The sequence below is a fragment of the Plectrocnemia conspersa genome, unplaced genomic scaffold (genome assembly GCF_051122295.1).
Source record: "Plectrocnemia conspersa isolate PC_06_02 unplaced genomic scaffold, ASM5112229v1 ptg000003l, whole genome shotgun sequence".
Taxonomy (NCBI): domain Eukaryota; kingdom Metazoa; phylum Arthropoda; class Insecta; order Trichoptera; family Polycentropodidae; genus Plectrocnemia; species Plectrocnemia conspersa.
In genome coordinates, this window is record NW_028277167.1 from 2606882 (window position 1) to 2625337 (window position 18456).

The 18456-nt window shown below is 29.4% G+C and overlaps 1 protein-coding gene and 1 pseudogene across 7 annotated transcripts in view; one reads left to right on the forward strand and one right to left on the reverse strand.

The window, feature by feature from the left end:
* LOC148236347 (fibroblast growth factor receptor homolog 2-like) overlaps positions 1 to 18456 on the reverse strand; it is an 86714-nt gene that overhangs the window by 61408 nt on the left and 6850 nt on the right. For 2 of the 6 annotated variants that reach the window (XM_088183024.1, XM_088183027.1), the window contains exon 2: positions 6352 to 6392. The exons of the other annotated variants lie outside the window; for them this stretch is intronic. The gene's annotated coding sequence lies outside the window, so the exon portion shown is untranslated. The remainder of the gene's footprint in view (positions 1 to 6351; positions 6393 to 18456) is intronic. 6 annotated transcript variants of the gene reach the window in all.
* Positions 7146 to 10428, forward strand: LOC148236348 (glucose transporter type 1 pseudogene; annotated as a pseudogene). Its single transcript, XR_015809122.1, has one exon. The product of XR_015809122.1 is annotated as a glucose transporter type 1 pseudogene (transcript).

Consider the following 18456-nt stretch of genomic DNA (forward strand, 5'->3'; position numbering starts at 1 on the left):
ATTTTTTTATACCTTTTTATCTGAACCCTCCGAAGAATTAGTCGAAATCTGAGGCAAAGGGTTACGATCTCTGAAAGCGAGAGCATGAATGAACTGAGCTATCAGGTATTGTTTTGATGTGACGTTGTAGACGGGTGGACCGATGCCAGGACCGATTGGGATTAGCTAAAATTGTCCAAAGTCTGACCATCTGGTGAGATACGTTCGAAATCGCGACGAAAATCTTAATCACCTGTCTGTAGTGAGTAGCGAGCGTTTTTAGTTAACTGTCCTTGTTTTCCTGATATGACCAATATTGTCTGCTAATATTTAAAATTCTGACTACAGAAGGCTGAATAATAAATAGTTCAATAATTAATACGCAAAACAAGCAAAAATTGATTCACTAATATATTAATATCGAGGTTAATGATATTTGTTTCCTAGAATTAGATAATACCTTAAGACTAGACCTTCGCAATAAATCAATGAACTTTAATTGTCAGATTTGATAAAATAACTATCTAAGTTCGCTAAGGCAAGCATATTCAGATGCTCTCAATATTTTTTGCTATGTTTATTTATTCGTACTCTTTAATTAATGAGTATTATTTCCTATAGAGATAATTTACAATATATGTTTTATTTATTATTTAATCAGTTATATACGTAAATATATATGATTATATGAGGCACCATAAAACAGTGAACGATCGACCGCCGTACATGTACGGCGATACTGCTTTAAGGATTAATATGCAAAATTATGTTTCAATTTTTTGGACTACAATAGCATTATAAATTTGAATTCTGGTTTGGTATCATTAGTTAAATGTTTTCGTTAATTATTTCTGCAATTATTAATAACAATAAAACTTCATTTTTATCGACCATTAGTAATAATATATGAACTGGCTACTTTTATAAAATACAATATTAATATTATCATGCGACAAAATTATTTGAGAATTTTTTTACATTAAAAATATTTTCCAGTTATGCGGTATTTTATACTTATTTTATGTATGTATTTTTCGTTGATTTTTAAGCGCATATAATGGCGAATTTCTATTATAAATATTTTTACCACATCCGGGATAATAGGTATTGGAAAAACCACTACACCCAATTGTTACTCCAGAAAGCAGATTTTAATATTTAAAAACCAAGCTACCACATATTTTAACTTTATCTAACCCTGATTTTTATTATTAATCATTCAATAATTTTATCTAATTTATTACGCGTTACTAGTTTGCGAATCGTTCATTGTTAAAGTTTAATTAAATGATTATTTTATACGTGCCTTTGATAACAATCAAAATAATTGATAAGAATTGTTGTCTTATTGCAATCGATTTACGACCCGGAAAAACGCTAGAGGTTATCTAAAAAGTATGTGTATTTAGGATCGCGTTAAAAAAATATATCATAAAATGTAATCTTTTATAACATCAAACGCTTTCCTTTAAAAATATATGTTAATGATTGAAAGACGTTTCAACGGTATGCTGTTTGTTTTGGGACACTCTTCTGCTTTCGAGCGTTCTCAAACTGTTTGGTTTTAATAAATATCAATAGAATGCTTAAATGGTTAGAAAGCAGAGAGATTTGAGTTATATTTAGACAATCCTTTGTGGTGAATCCTACAGGGAAAACCTGCTCCTGTCTGTGACTGCTAATGACTCATTTTTTCCTCGCTATCGTCTTTCCCATTGGATATCTATAATACATATGTATATACATTTTTAAATCTTAATACTAAAAGAAATGTTTTTCATAAACTTTAACTTAAAATATGCAGTTTAACCGAATTATTAAATAGTTTAATATTTAATAAAAACCAAATAAGCTGTTAGATTCTTCTTCCTTTTCGTCGCTTTAAGATGAGCCAACCAAATACTATTCTGAATACTAGTTTAACACATAACGTTCCACGATTTTAGTAAAATTTTAAAATGTTTTAAAAAGAGGTAAAATTATTTGAATGAATATTGTACATATTTATATATCTAAAATGTGTAAAAGTGATATAAATTCCCTTTCGCTCGCTCACGTGCTAAGTGACGAGAATGAGTGAGAGATATGGACGTTCGGTACATTATGCGTTCCGCACGCCCTCATCATCTCATTCACTCTCGTCACATAACGCGCGAGTGAGCGAAAGAGAACGTATCTCACCGTACGCGACTGGTCAATACAAAGCGAAATGCTCTAATTAAACATTTTCTTACTTTTACTACTAATTTGCATAGCAATTTTTCATCACTATTTTTTTAAGCTCTAACCCTAAACAACCTGTAGTATTCTTTATTTATTTTGTAAATTTAAAATTGTTTTTTTTTATTTATTTACTTTCATAAATACCAGAAGTCTTTATTTTTGTGATAAACTATATTAAAGATGCAGTCTGTATTGTAAAATTGATAAGCAGTTTTTTTGGAATTTTTTGTTCAAGCAGAACAAAACTTTTGAGGAGGACGTCTAGTCACCTTACTCATACTAAACGTATGATTATTCTTATTCAATCCACTGCTTAGATTATAAATAAGTCTCCCTTGGTTTAAGGGCCGCTATCCACCGTAAGATAATGAACGTGCGTAGAATGGGCCGGTGCAGAGGAAAACAAGCGTATCCGCATCCGCATCTTGTATCCGCTTGGAAAAACACGAGGTGCCGCTTATTAGTTTCTTCCGTGTATACATAGCCCACCGCACAAACACCAAGAAAAGACGGATTCTATTACCTAAGAACCGACGTACTAATTGCTACTTTGCTTCCTCAAAAACTAATTTGAAACAGGATATAATTGAGCGATTTGAAATATATGATTCCAAAAACATGACTTATGGAGTACCAGAGCAAATTTAAAACGGTATGTTTAAGAACTCTTGGATAACTGATGAGCCTAATTTGCATGCCAATTAAGATAGTTAAAGACTTGTAGAATGTAATTGCTATTTGATTTTAATACTTCCAGTGTCGGTATTCGTAATAACTTAAAAATAGATTACTGCAAAATTAGTATATAATATTAAGATTCATCAACGTTTAATAATTTCAATATATTATTTAAAAATAAGACAGGCCTTTCACTATTATTCTAAAGTATAATGCTTGCATATTTTGGCCATTATTACTAGCACCATTAGGGATTACAATACCGGTAGTACCGGTATTGTAGAAAAGCGAGAATGATATGATTAAAATATTCAATATTATATATCGAAATAATAATTGCCAGGATATTCAAGGAATGTTTTGGTTTTGGAATTATTTTTTCGTTTTTATATTACCCATTAATTTAAATTTTGCTTTTCTCTCGGTAATACCGGTATTATTGCAATCCCTAAAAACGATAGACCAGTGGTATATTCGATGTATAATACCCAAGAGACTTAGTTTTAAATCCCCTTTAAACATGTGTTTTTTTTAATATCTATCGTATTTGGGATATCAGAATTTCTGACTATTATATAATTATTATTTTCATCGATTATCAAAGGTTTTCCTAGATTTTCCTAATCTTACATATGAATATGGTGATGATTGATTTAATTCGAACTAAGTCGTACATATTAGGTATAAAAAATGCTAATAATATGTTACTTTAGCTCATAGAGAATATTTTTATACACTCAAGCACCTTGGGTTCTAGATGCGAAAGATAATAAAATTAGATTACATTAAATTACTTACGAAAGGGTATTCAATCTGTGTTCCGTAAAATTGAAAAAATCTCACAATATTTTTGTAAAAAAATCATCTGTGATTAATATTAATATAATTATTATTTTGTAGTTATAAATATTCTTGTAATTTTATTTGATTATTTTCTGCACATTTTTCAGTTGTACACTAAGTGTACATCACCAGATTGTTTAGATTTTTTCACTGTTTTTCGAAATTGGTGATGAATTTTTATAATTAATAAACAATTTTGAAACAATCGTAGGAAATATTGCGTTTTAAAATTTAAAAAAGTAGCATTTTTATTTAATATAAAGATATTATTACGTTTTCACGAAATGTTGCAAACGTTGATAATGGAACGGACTATTTGCCGAAATTTTATATAACAGACAAACAATGCGAGCGTAATGGTTAACGTAATTGCTTAACGCTTATCTCAGTACATTAGTTTGTTAGGTTCTTAAAAAAAGTGGTGCAAACGTGAAAACGTTAGATATAATATTCGCAATTTGTCATTGAAACTAATTTTATTTTCGGTGTGTAAACTTTATAATTGCGTTAAATATTTTTAGATATTTTTTCCTACTTTCTGTACTTAAATAAATTATTGAACATGCATAAATTTATACTAAATTGAAACTTTTATGAGACAACTATTTTGATTAGTAGTGAAACGTAGCAAATTCCATTGTTGCCAAATTTATGCAACCCAGGACGCATTCTCTTTCTAAGCATTATAATGTAAAAACAGAGATTCTAGTTCCATCTTAAATCGCTCATGATTGGTCAAGGATTCGGAGAATATTATTGTTATTCTTCTGATATTTTCCTGGTCATCAAAATTCACTTTCACTTAAGCTTCTGTGCTGAATTTTTACTTAAGCTTCCACTTTTCTTTCGAGTTGGAAATATACGACAGTGTAGCTCTGAACTCGCTGTCAGCGGAGCTTACGTCGGATCGACACAGACATAATTTGATCGTCAGATCTGGTTTAGCCATGTTGTCTTGCAGAATTTACAAAGGTCGGCTCCACATATTATGCAGTCGGATTTTTAACTGTTATAACTTTAAAATAATTGCTGCTGCCTAACAAAATAAATCATGTAACTCAATTGTATTTAATAAAGTATTGAATAATCAGCTATTCGAAGCTGAAAATATTGCTTACTCTTGTCCTATATCTTTTTTCAACATCAGCGTTTCTAGTATTAATTGTTGTATGCTAAATACCTCTGATAGGAATTAAATTGTATTAATAATGATTATTTTAAGATAAGGAATATACAAACTGCCTGAAAACGTTTATAACTTGATTATTATTTCGAGTAGTACCTTTTAGCATAGGACATTTGAAACTTTTATGTTACAACCCACACATCACTTAATTGCTTTATATTTCTCTATATAACTAACAAAAACTGGAATATGAGCCAAGGTCTGTGTGAAATCGAAACCATCAAAAGTGACATAACTTATTTGTGTAATAATGACTATAATTACTTGTTTTGCTTATCATCAAGTGAACAATCTAGCGGTTGAAGATATAATTGAAGTATTATTAACCACTCTTAGATAATTAGTTGATAATGCCGTATTTTGTAGTTAAAATAATTGAAGTACCATACACCTATTAAGCATATGCTTCAAGTCGTCAGATACTTATAAAGAAACTGATAAGAACTGAGACTAAATTAAAGAATCAAAATATTTTATATAATTTCCCGCTCTGTAAATTAAGGATTTTAAGAGGTATGAGTATGAAGTGTGGAAAGATGCGTCTATTTCTTCGCGTCGTTTAGAACAAATCGACTACTATAATAGATTTTTTTTGGTAAAAACTATCACTTTACTGTTCCGGAAGCAACGACTCGTGTTGTTTCCCTTAAAAAATCCAATAACGACCTCCGACGACAGATTCGCCCTTCCTTTTCAAGTGCATAGTTACAAGCGTTTACAAGTAGTAGTATTGTCGTTAGTTTGGAATTTCGGTCGTGTGTTAAGACATATCTATTTAGGTAAACATTAAGATATGTAGAAAAATGTTAATGATATGTAAACTGTGATAGTTAACATTTTATAACAAAGGTTATACTATATAAATGGAATATATTTTTTTTATAAAGGCTGTTTTTATATTCCATAACAAATATTTCGCAAGCTTGCTACTTCCTTTATAATCCATCAACAGATCGTTAATCATGTCTCTCAACCATTTTCTATGTTGTTTTAATCACATCTCATAATTTGTGCAACATAAATCAGAATGTAACATTTTTATAAAAACATATTTTTGTGGTGATCGTTGTGCGTTTGGTAGTTTTTTTTAATGTATTATCACATTGTTATCAATATTCGTAAACAAGACGTAAAAAACACAGAGCCTTGTCAAATCATCTATATACCTCAAAACATTGTGAACAATAAGCTGATTTAAACTCGTAGAGATAAATTATTATCCGTCTTAAGTTTTTTTAGTTGACAACAAATATTGTTGTGCTCAGATATTTTATAATATTTAGAGCATCATTTATAAGCAAATAAATTTAAATACTGTTCTATATCGATTATTTTGTAAATTTGCATAAAAATAGTTTAACTTATAAGCCAAAAATGGAAAAATCACTCACAAATCTGGAATCGTTAAAATAACTCATTGTCTATTAAAAGTAATAAAATACCTGAGTTTCAAAGTAATAAGTTGCAGAGTGTAGTATTCCATCTGAAAAAGTAAAATTGTATGTAAATTTTCAATGCAGTTAAAAAAATAATAATAATGAAAATCTAATAACAACTACCACAGTAATGTAAATTTTAAATATTTTTTAATGATTTTTTAAGTTATAAGGTCTAATAAATGCACAGTAGCTTTGAACTTTAAAACATATTCTATATAAGTTATCTATGTCAAACGTCCACTTTTTAGCTAAAATGATCAATGTCCATGTGAGCAATACTTTTTTAATGGTGCATTTTGTAATTTTATTAATATATTATTTTTATAATTTGTCAGAGTAAAATAAAAGATATTTTTAAAATTACGGTGTGATATAATAAATATGAAAAATCTATAATTAAATTCATATCACAGAAAAAATAGGTTAAAAGTGGTCGTTTCCTTTATTATTTTTTATATTATTAGGTAACATTTTAGACTTATCTCCTTTTTTGTTTACAAAGGTACATTTTTTTATTTTCAAGTATTTTCTTAATTCTTAAAATAAAAACAATTTTTTTAATTTTAATTTTATTTTTTTTGGCTACAATTTTTTATTAGTCGCTATTTTAAAACACGCTAGTGTATCAGATTGCCCAAGTTATTATTAATACTTATTTTTTTAATTAGATTTCATGTAAATATTATTCAAACTATGGTAGTTATCGTGTCCCAAAAACAGTTCAATCTCATTATTATTTCTTATTAAATAAACATTTTTTTAGAATTTTTTATATTAATTTTATTATGATACATTTTTAAGCAAAATCGGGCTGACTAACGAATTAAATCGTGATTTAAAATATCTATTCTTAGAACAAGTTTCATGTTGATATGATTAAAACTATCGCAGTTAACGTGTTCTCAAAAAATGTATTTTATTTGAATTTCATTTTTTCGGGATTCTAATCCTGAGGGGTGTGACTTCGCATCCAGTAAGACGCAGGTGGAAACTAGTGAGAATTTTTATTAGATTATATTACATATTTCGAGAGACTATGATGGACGATATCGTTATTCTCCGAGCGGTGGTGGAGAAGCTGGCGCATGAATGATGTCCGTGGTTGGTGTGGCAGCGACAGTATAGCGGATGTTAATCCTAAAAACTACAATCTGTCCCTTCGAATAATAAGTACTACCTAGAAAGTAAGTGCTTTTGAAGGCAATGTTCCGCTCCTTTTATTTCTTGTATAATATGGATAAAAAGGGCTAAAGTGACATATACCTGAAATACATCCGTATATAGGTACATTTCAAGTAACTATTGATTCATTATTTGAGGTCGATTTTTATTTTTTTTATAAATATAAGGAGAACGGGCCCCGGGATTTTCTCCCCTCTCCCCCCCCCTTCTACGGCCTAGATACACATAAATTTCATAATTGAATATTATCTATATTCAATAATCCGGTCTCTAAAATCTTTGAAAAAAAAGTATCGTTCTATTAATGATATTAAAAAAATACTCATTTTTATATACATAAGTCTTTTGCCGGATTTTTTTTAAATAACCGTCATTTTAAAACAAAAAATAATCAAAATCTAACTTAGCCGATATCTTTCCAATTGCTAAATAAATGATAGTTTTCAACACTGATTTTTCTATTGCTATCTACCTATAAGATCGCACCACCATCTCTCGGAAATCTCTTTAACTATAAGCAACACCTGTTGTGCCAACGTAAATATTGTACCTGCGCCATTGTTTACCAACAACTCACACGTTATACGGCAACTATTTTAAGAATAAAAAAATCAAATTAATCAGTCACACTACGCCACTGTCCAATTAAAGCCATCAGGCCCTACACAGGGGCTGTGGTATGCGCGATTAAATAATAAATTCGCACGTTGGCGCCATTCGGACGACGCACTCATCGTCAACCTTTTATCTCTACTCGGCATCACTGGCGCTCCTTCGTCACTCGTCCCCCACTTTTATACCGACGGTTGACAGCATCTGCTCGTTATTTCATCGTCGCACTATACCGAGCAGTGGCGCTGTCTGTCGGCGCTTATCGGTCGGCGTGTATACCGTACGTTGCTCGTTTCGCACTCTCACTTTCGCCGCCATGGCTGTCCGTCACTGAGTTACGACATTGACGTTTGTCATCATGGAGCGCGGTAGCCGAGTGACGGGTCGGCTGGCGTTCGCCATCTTAGCGGCCGTTTTGGGCATGCTGAGATTCGGCTATCACACGGGCGTAATCAACGCCCCGCAGGCCGACATCGAGCGCTTCATCAACTCGTCCCTCACCAACCAAGATGGAACTTCTGCCTCCAAGACTGCAGAGACGCTCTTCTCGGTAGCCGTATCGCTATTCGCCGTCGGAGGTATGGCCGGCAGTGTTGGAGGCGGATGGTTAGCCGATCGCATCGGGAGAAAAGGCGCTCTCGGTATATCGGCTTTCGCTGGAGTCGTATCGTCCATTTTGATGGGATTCTGTTCTAAAGCTAACTCGTACTCGATGCTGGCAATCGGGCGAGTGATAACCGGATTAGATTCAGGTCTAGCTACGGCAGTAGCTCCAGTGTTCGTATCAGAAGTAGCACCCATCGAACTAAGAGGAGCTGCTGGTACTTTGAATCAATTAGCCGTAACAACGGGACTATTATTGAGTCAAATCTTAGGTATAGAAGAAATTTTGGGTAATGCGACAGGATGGCCGCTCTTACTAGGCTTAGGAATCATTCCAGCTGTAATACAAGCATTCTTATTATACTATTGTCCAGAATCACCGAGATACTTATTGGCAGCTAAAGGAGACGAAGCAGGCGCTAGACGTACTCTAGTCGCATTGAGAGGCGTCGATGAAGTAGACGCAGATGTGGACGAAATCGTAGCTGAAGCTCGATCCAGAAGAGCCGAAGAATCCATACCATTCTTGGATCTATTCAAAAACCCCGCTCTTAGAGCGCCTTTGATCGTAGGCATAGTGACGCATCTATCTCAACAGCTGAGCGGAATCAACGGAGTGTTTTACTATTCCACGAAATTATTCGCAGCTGCTGGACTATCTGTTTCGGCAGCTAAACAAGCTACCATCGGAGTGGGTGCTACGATGTTCGCTTCCACTTTGGTGGCAGTGCCTTTGATGGATTCGGCTGGAAGAAGGACTCTACACCTGTGCGGTTTAGGTGGCATGTTTGTGTGTACTTTGCTCATGACCGCCGCTCTCTACACTTACAGGACTGTATCGATCATGAGCGGCTTTTCTGTCGCCTTCACATTAGCCTATTGCGCTTCGTTCGGAATCGGTCCAGGATCTATTCCATGGATGATCATGTCGGAGATGTTCTCACACGGCGCAAGATCAAGCGCTGTAGCTCTAGGCGCCTTAGTCAACTGGCTAGCTAATTTCGTCATAGGACTAGTCTTCCCTAGTCTCATTGACGCCTTAGGAGATGCACTTTTCTTGCCGTTCTCAGTTCTTGTGGCACTCTTCTGGATCTTCGCTTACTTCAAGATGCCCGAGACCAAGAATAAAACCATAGAAGAAATAACAGCAATGTTTAGCCGATGACAGTATTATTTTCAAATTGTTAAGTTTGAATAAACTTAGTTCTTAATATTATTGTGAGACATCAGCGTTTTTGTTCCTTGACCTCTACACTGCATTGGAATAATTTTACGCCTCATTAACACGCGCATGGCTTATATTACTCGCACAGAAAGATTTAGTGTCATCGTGAAATATGCGAGTGAGTAATCATGTTTGTTTTCGCTTCAAGACAATGATGAATAATGAAGAGTGACGTGGTTAAAAAATTTTTAAGATTAGTTTAATTTAATCGAAATTTAATAAATAATTAATTTGCATTGTGCACCGTTGTTATTGTATTAGATAAATTTACATATGTAGGTATATATTACGTGCCAATAAGTTTATATTGCGTAAAACCGGTCATATATGCAATTATTGTACGTAAATTGTTTTACAATATCAATACCAGTGCACGACCTTGAAAAAGTTGTATAGAATTCACGTTGATATTCAATGTGTTATATTTAATTAATAAAATTATTATATACCATAAAAAAGTTTTTTATTATGATGTTTTTGCTATAAATAGATAATAATTTAATTGTATACATATCATTTTCTGGAAATTTATTGCTACAAATATTTAATTAAATACTAAATAATCATTTCATCTTAATATATAAAAAATATTTTTTGATATAAATATCATTAAATTTATATGTAAAATTATACGCTGCAAAAATCTTATTTTTTATGGCACATACAGTTTTTCTTGTATTTAACCTTTGAGTAGTGAGTTCTGGAAGTGGATTAATTTTACGTATTTTTTTATAATTGTTTCTGATGGTATTTATTTATTATTATTTTTTATTACATTTATAGTAAATTATAGAAAAAAAATCAGTGATTCTGGACGTTTTATTGCTTTAATTTATTTTACCACTTTTATATTATTAAATTTTGTTAATTTATTTTATATATTTATTATATCATATATTATTCGGCTTTTGTGTTTTTTTTATATCAATACAGAGTTTATCATATTTTTTTATAAAATTAATATAAAATATTTTTCGTACTCTAATTTATTTGTATTTTTTTCTATGGAAATCATTTACAATAATTGAAATTATTTTTTTTTTATATATATTATTTCTTCAGTTATATATGTACATACATACATATATAATTATCTGGGGTACTTCAAAGCAGTGAAAGATCGGCAACCGTACATGTACGGCGATACTCATTTACACAACTACCACTAACTATTAATAAAACATCGACAATAAAAAAGAAAGCTTTTTTTATATTAGCACAAAATATTATATGGGAAAGATAATATCAAATATTTTTAAATATTATAAAAGGCTCGTATTTTTCAGGTCTGAATTTATGCCAGAATAAATATTAGATGATTAGTATTTATATTGTACCAGTCAAAAATTATATTAAAAAAAATAAATTGAACTATTCAGAATTCATAATAAATGGTAAGAATTATTTTGACAGATGGTCGGAATTATTTTTTAAATTTACAATAGTGTTGTTATTGATGTAACGCTGAAGATTGATGCAACTGGTCAATCAGTCATTCGCATGTCGATATATCATTATCAAGGTGCTTTAGGCTCGCAACATTGTTAGATACAAACACAAGCCAAGTGTGCTCTCCGTCGCCGCTCTGTCGTTATTTCCGTTTCGTTCGTATATTATTACTATTTCTAAAATAACAAATTTATTGCCCATTTATATTCATGAATGATAAAATATTTTTTTTAATTCACATGATCGTCTTATATTTTTATTCTGACCGTATGTAATTTTTATTTAAACCATTTTATATTTATTCTGATCGCGAATTATATAATAATGACCATTCAATATTTTAATTATGATCGTCCTATATTTTTATTCTAACTACACTTTTTCATTTTAACCCTGAATAATATATTTTTGCCCAGACTATTAATAAAATTTTTTTTTTTGAAAGATTTGATTTTTGATTTTTATTTTGCCAAGATTTGATTTTTATTTTGACCCAAAGTTGATTTATATTCTATTTCATTTATACATTTATATATAATAAAATATTCTAGGCATTATTTCGCCACAAAGATAAGATAATTAAATTGAATTAATATTTTTTATTATTTTATAACAAAATATGTTTTTTTGTGAGGTATTACAATTTTATTTGAATTTCTTAGGAATATTAAATTTATCCCTAACTAGTTGGAAATTTTAATTCTTGGCATAAATATTTAAATATAATCTACAATAATATATTTTTTATAACATTAATGGTTTATTTTACATTAAATAGTCAATGCTTAAATTATACAAGCCTAAGGTTTGTCTATTATTAAAAAAAATAAAAAATAAGCGCATAATTTTATATATTTTTTATATTACTAAACAATTTCAGATAATATAATATTCTGGGCATAGGTTTTGCCACAATGATAAGATAATTTAATTTAATTATAATTTAGAATTACATTTTATAAAAGGGTACTGCTATTTTATTTATTTGTACAAAATATACAATATATGGTTAATTAATTCTTGCCATTAATATTAAAATGTAAAATTCCTCACTGATTTCAAATGTGCAATTATTTTTTAAAGCATATACAATTATTTTATTCTTTAATCAATGTCTCGTTTATTAAACTGGCACTGTAATATTTGCTTATTAATAAAAAAATCAATTAAATTTTTTTTTAAGCAATTTTTGAATAGATTTGAACTATCCTTGAGCTACTTTAAAATTGATGTACTATAAACAATGAGTATCATATTTTACAATCTAACATTATCAAACAACCTAATCAGTATGAAATGCAAACAAACATCATTTTTAGTATATTGTCAAAGAAAAAATATTGAAAAAATATTTTATATTTAAATAAAGCGATGTTTTAAATTAAATAAAAAACATATTGTATAAAACACAGTAATACTGCACAGTGTATTTTACGCTCATTTTATTTTATTGTATAACAAAATATTAGAAAAAAAATACCACGGTCATAACTTTTAGTATTTCACAATATCTTTAAAATAAAGTGTAACGTATTATTTCCGTTTAAAAATAATAGTTATTACAATATTATTGCGCTATTACTGCCAATAAAACCGAATGCTATAAAAAGTGCAGCGAAATCATTCCGTCATACAGTTTTTTTGTGCATTTTAAATGGCCGAATTTTTTTTGACAAGATTACAAAAATGCTTGCAGATATTTATTGATGATTTATAAACAAAAATATGTATTCATATTAAGATGCAAGTAATGCTTATTTTTTATATATAATATCTTGACAATATTTTTTACAATACGTCATCAATTATATCGTTGTTTTTTACATTGCAATCAGTTTGTGATAAAAATGCGGAAAATCATAAACTTTTATCTTTACTACCATTTTAATCAATATTTGCAACGAACAAGATCGAATCATTTTGAATAAGTATTAAAAAAGTGGATAATATGATCAGATATTACAAGTGATGAAAATATACATTTAGTATACTCAAAAAGTACGTAATAAAAATATTAAATGATGCTTAAGCAACATTGGTTTTAATTATTATTATTATTAAGTCAAATCTATATTTTTTTATTATTCTTGTGAAAAACTAAATTAATTGTATATTCATAAAAAAATACATATTTCAACTAGAAAGTTAAATAAATAATATTTGATCATAACTAGATACAAGCTTATTATTTTTTTTATTTATTATATTAATATGTTTAATTAATATATACATACGATCAAAAACTTATTTTAAACCCTATAGATACGTTATCAACGTTTAGCTCACCATACGTCCAAAAAACACGGTTATTATAACAAATAAATCTAGATTTCATAATATCAAAATTATTTTATTTACACTTCTCTATTAAAAAATACGATAAAAACATTTATTCTCATATGAATTCAATATCCAATCATTTTACGCTACTTATAAATGTCACAATGCAATATTGCCAAATCGATACCACACACATGTGTTGTAAGGTAAGGTAATAATTTAATCAATACGCAAACAGGTACTTATACTTTAGATAACATAACCAAATCATAAAATAATGGAACATTGTATATAATGTAGATATTGCTTTGGTAGTACCGGTATTACAAAATGAAATACCGGTAGTACCGAAAATATATTTTTATTTTCATAAATCATTTGCTTCATCTCAAGCAAGCTTAACATTAAATAAATATCGATTATTGATTATAAATGGATATGTGTAATACAATTTATAACTAATATATGTATGTCACTGCAGCTGGAGTCATTTTTTTAATAATAATAATAATAATAATACTACTACACGTTTCTCAACTGTATCCACTCCAAACGCATTGTTTAGTTAGCATGCAGTTTCTGCTGCTTTACCACCTGTATTGAACTTTAAAAAATATGCTAATTTAACATATGTAATTCAATGTCTAATTAGCAACAAAATTAATAATAAAATAATCTCTAACCTCAACTTGATCCATTCCGCAAAAGGTCGTTCGGTTTCATGCTCCGCATAAGTTCCGAATTATGACTTACTTTGACAAAACGAGCAAAACCCTTGTGAGCAAGCCGCGACATTCTTGGAAAGGGAGACTCGGGTCCAAAATTAGCACCAGTCGCATTTTTAACACGCTCCAGACGTGTTTTGCAACTTTTGAGTATCGTTTTTGCGATTCTGCTCCATAGACGCTGCAAAATTTCGAATGCACTTCGAAATCGCAAGCATGAAGAACGACATTGAAACGTGCACCAATGTGTGGGAAAATCGCAAAGTCCGAGTCCCACTCTTGTGATTTATTAAATGTTTTGCTTATTTTTTCAGTATAGATGCTGTGTTGCTTATATTATGGGATATTTATGGCATTCATAATATTTTTTTGGGTTTAGCGTGTTGCATGCTAAGGGAAAGTTTACTAGAGTTTGCGCTTGAACGCTCAATTGATTAGCCAGTGCTTGTCAAAACATTCTCTTATCAAAAATCATCATTGAAAGTTTGAATACAATTTTCTGATAGGATAATTGAAAAGGTAATATGTAAAAGATACTTGGAATGTATATTAAATATCTAATATATTTTTTTTATCGATTCAAAGATTGTTGAACGCTAATTAAGAAAAGTTTTTATCTACTGTGATATTATACATATAATATAAAGCCTGTTCAATATATAATACATATAATCTTATTTTAATTTTATACATATAATGAGTCGTTTCTTCTCATCAAAAAAATGCGTTTACACCTACGAAAAACATTTATGAAAAGATATTTTATTGCGTGCCTACTATGACCGAAATTCGCAGAATTCGTTCGTTGAACGAATCAAAATATTGGGAAGGCCCACCTTTTATTATCGTTAAACGCTGATAGTGTTTAACGATATTTGTTGTTTTAAGACACAAAGATTTTATTTCAATCAGTTTAATAATTTGATCATGGGTAATTTATTTCTAGTTATTTAATTTATATACATCCGATCTTTATGTATTGTATATCAAATTCGTGCCAAACAAAATTAGCCATTGTATATAAATACAATAAATTCGATAAAGTTATGTACATAAATGTTCTATCAATTTTGCTAAATTAATTAAATTGCAACTGATCATAATTCTGGTAATTTGTAGAAGTTGAAATGTTGTTCCTGATCAAAAAGAATCGGTAATAAATTAAGCATTTTCCATTTGACGCCCTCACTGATCAGTAATTCGCACAGCATTGTGCTATGCATATTTTATAAAATTCAAAGAGCTTACCAATTATGAAAGTAATTAATGATCAATTAAAATAATTAAATTATATTTTGCAGGTAATTAATTGATTTTTTGCACTAATTGGTTTAATAACTTAATATTGGTTAAGACCGAGAAAAAATATACGAATATATTCGAATATTCGAATAGTTCGAAAAATTGAGAACCATGTAACTATGCATGATCTAGCTTAATTTAATTTTAATTAATTATTAAAACACCTAATCTGTAATGATTAATCGAAATTATAAACATTTTATAATGACTAATTCCTATTTCTCAAAAACGATAGAAATTAATCTGTCGAGCTAGGCACTAAATTGGTAAATTATGGCAACTGAGTCATTATGGCTGACTAATCATAGAGATGACTGTCGATAAGAAACGAATAATTGCACACAATAGTTATAAAAAAGGGCTTTTCATATTCACAAAAGTTCTTAGTTTGCTGAAAAGTAATAATAACTTTGAAATGGTTATTTTTAATATTGATGCATGTTAATAAATTTGCTATTTGCGACTGGAAATTGCACACAGCGAAAATTCTGAATATAGGTGATTGTATGATTGTCAAATATATTTTACTTTTAATTCCAACTGCTTAATATTTTTTCTATTTTTAAGTAAATAATTAGGTAATTATAGGAAATGTAAGTGTAACATATTATATAATGTAATTTTAAAATATTTTTAAAACATGATATTTTATAATTAAATTCGTATTATCATTGTTTTTTATATACATATATCAATATTTACGTATTCTTAAATATACATAAATGTGTCAACGATCAGAATTTTTCTTGCTTAATATTTTTGTTTGTACAATAATCACCGAATCCATAAAAAAATATGATTGTATGTATTTACAAACCGTAAATTAAGTTACTTTTATATTTAGTACATATAACGTCTGATTATTAAAAATACAACATTATGTTTCGTATGCGTTTTAACTGGTTAATCGCATTTTAAACTGTTTAATTAATAGTTTTTATAGTAATCAGAAAAAATATATTAAATTATGTATTAATTATATTTATAGTGATTAATTAATATATAAAATCTTCAGTTTGTTTATATTACTATTTTAAACTTTTACGATACTAGTATGTACTTATATAATTAACTGTATTATCATAGTTTGCCTTATAAAAAACGTGTTCACCTTGACCAATAAATTGTCAATAGTTCATGATTCATGCTATAAAAAAAGTTTAATACATATAACTAAAATATATTGTAAATTTTATAAAAAAATTGGGTCTGTGCTATTATGTTATTTTAAGCGACTTTAACTGAAATATTGTGAAGAAACTATCTGAAAGTTATAAAGCCAAATAAGCATAGCTATCGGTTTAAATAAATGTTAAATCATCAGCTGTTAAAACACATAAAAAAATCGTTTGCATCGGTCAAGGTAACATTAATTATTTAAGAATGTTTCCTTCAATTTTCACGATACATACTAGGAAATTTTATTATATATTCACAATAACAATAACATATTTGTATTTCTACATACATATATAAGAAAACAAATAAATAAAAGGGATAATATGAATATAAAATAATAAAATGAAATTAAGTTGTCAAATATAAACATATAAAATTTGCATTATTGTCCAAAAATCAATCCTCTGAGAAAAATATTTTACACAGTCTATGTAAAATATTTTTCTCAGTATCCCGATTGTTGTTCAAAAAAAATATTTAAAAAAATAACAAATACCTTTATCTCTGTTGTAAAATACAAGTAACTTAACTAATGTATTACATTGTTATTGTAACATAATAATGGTAATCTAAGATTTATACTGTTAGAATTATATGAAACCAATGTAATTCAGATAGTGAATAGAATACCAGAGTAAAGAAACACCACCACAAATTTATTTTAATATTTTTCCGCGTACCACACTTTAAGAACCCCCAAATCAAAACTGTGCTTCAACAAAGTGATTCTGATTGCATCAATTGTCCAACAAAACGTCTGTTGCTTCACCGACCCTCCGAGATTTCGGCGGTTCAGTATTTTTATCCTGATTGAATCACCGACCGCCAATTAAGGGTTCAACCGCTTATTTTTCCCTGCCTCCTTTCAAACACATTAATTCTCCAGGACTAATTTCATTACGATCCGAAGCAATCGTTTTTCGAACCCCAACAATGCACCCGTATGTATATATAAATATAATAATATTGGTTCAACAACATCGAGTGACTTATGGTGAACCATATTGGTTGCGTAATCCCTTTTGGGTGAACTTATTCCAGAATCGTGCTCTTTTTCAATTCGGGTTCATCCTATGGATATATGATTGCGAGTCGTTGACAGAGAGATACACGTGTGAAAGTCGTAAAAACGTTTTCGCAGATTTAGCAGCTTCCGTTGTTGTTGGTTACATGTGGACGTCTGGGATCTAGGGTCTCGCTTTTGGGACATCTAGTTCTTAAAACACTTGTGATTCATTCGCTATGCGAGTTTTGGACAATTTGCCGAATCAGGGATGGTAAATAAGTTTAATTTTAAAATTTAATTAAAATAAAAAATTTTCTATTGAATTGAAATAGTCGTTGATTGAGTAAAAACTTATTATAAATAAAATCTCTCAAGATTGAGAGGATTCGATATTAGTGATATTGAATTTGAGCAAAACGACCAAGAACAACAATATTAAAAAGCTATATACTAAGCTTTTTGCCACAAAGATAAGATTAGTTTTTCCATTGTTGTCAAAACTGTTGCTTTGCCACACAGAAACTTAAAAATAATTTTTAATTGCA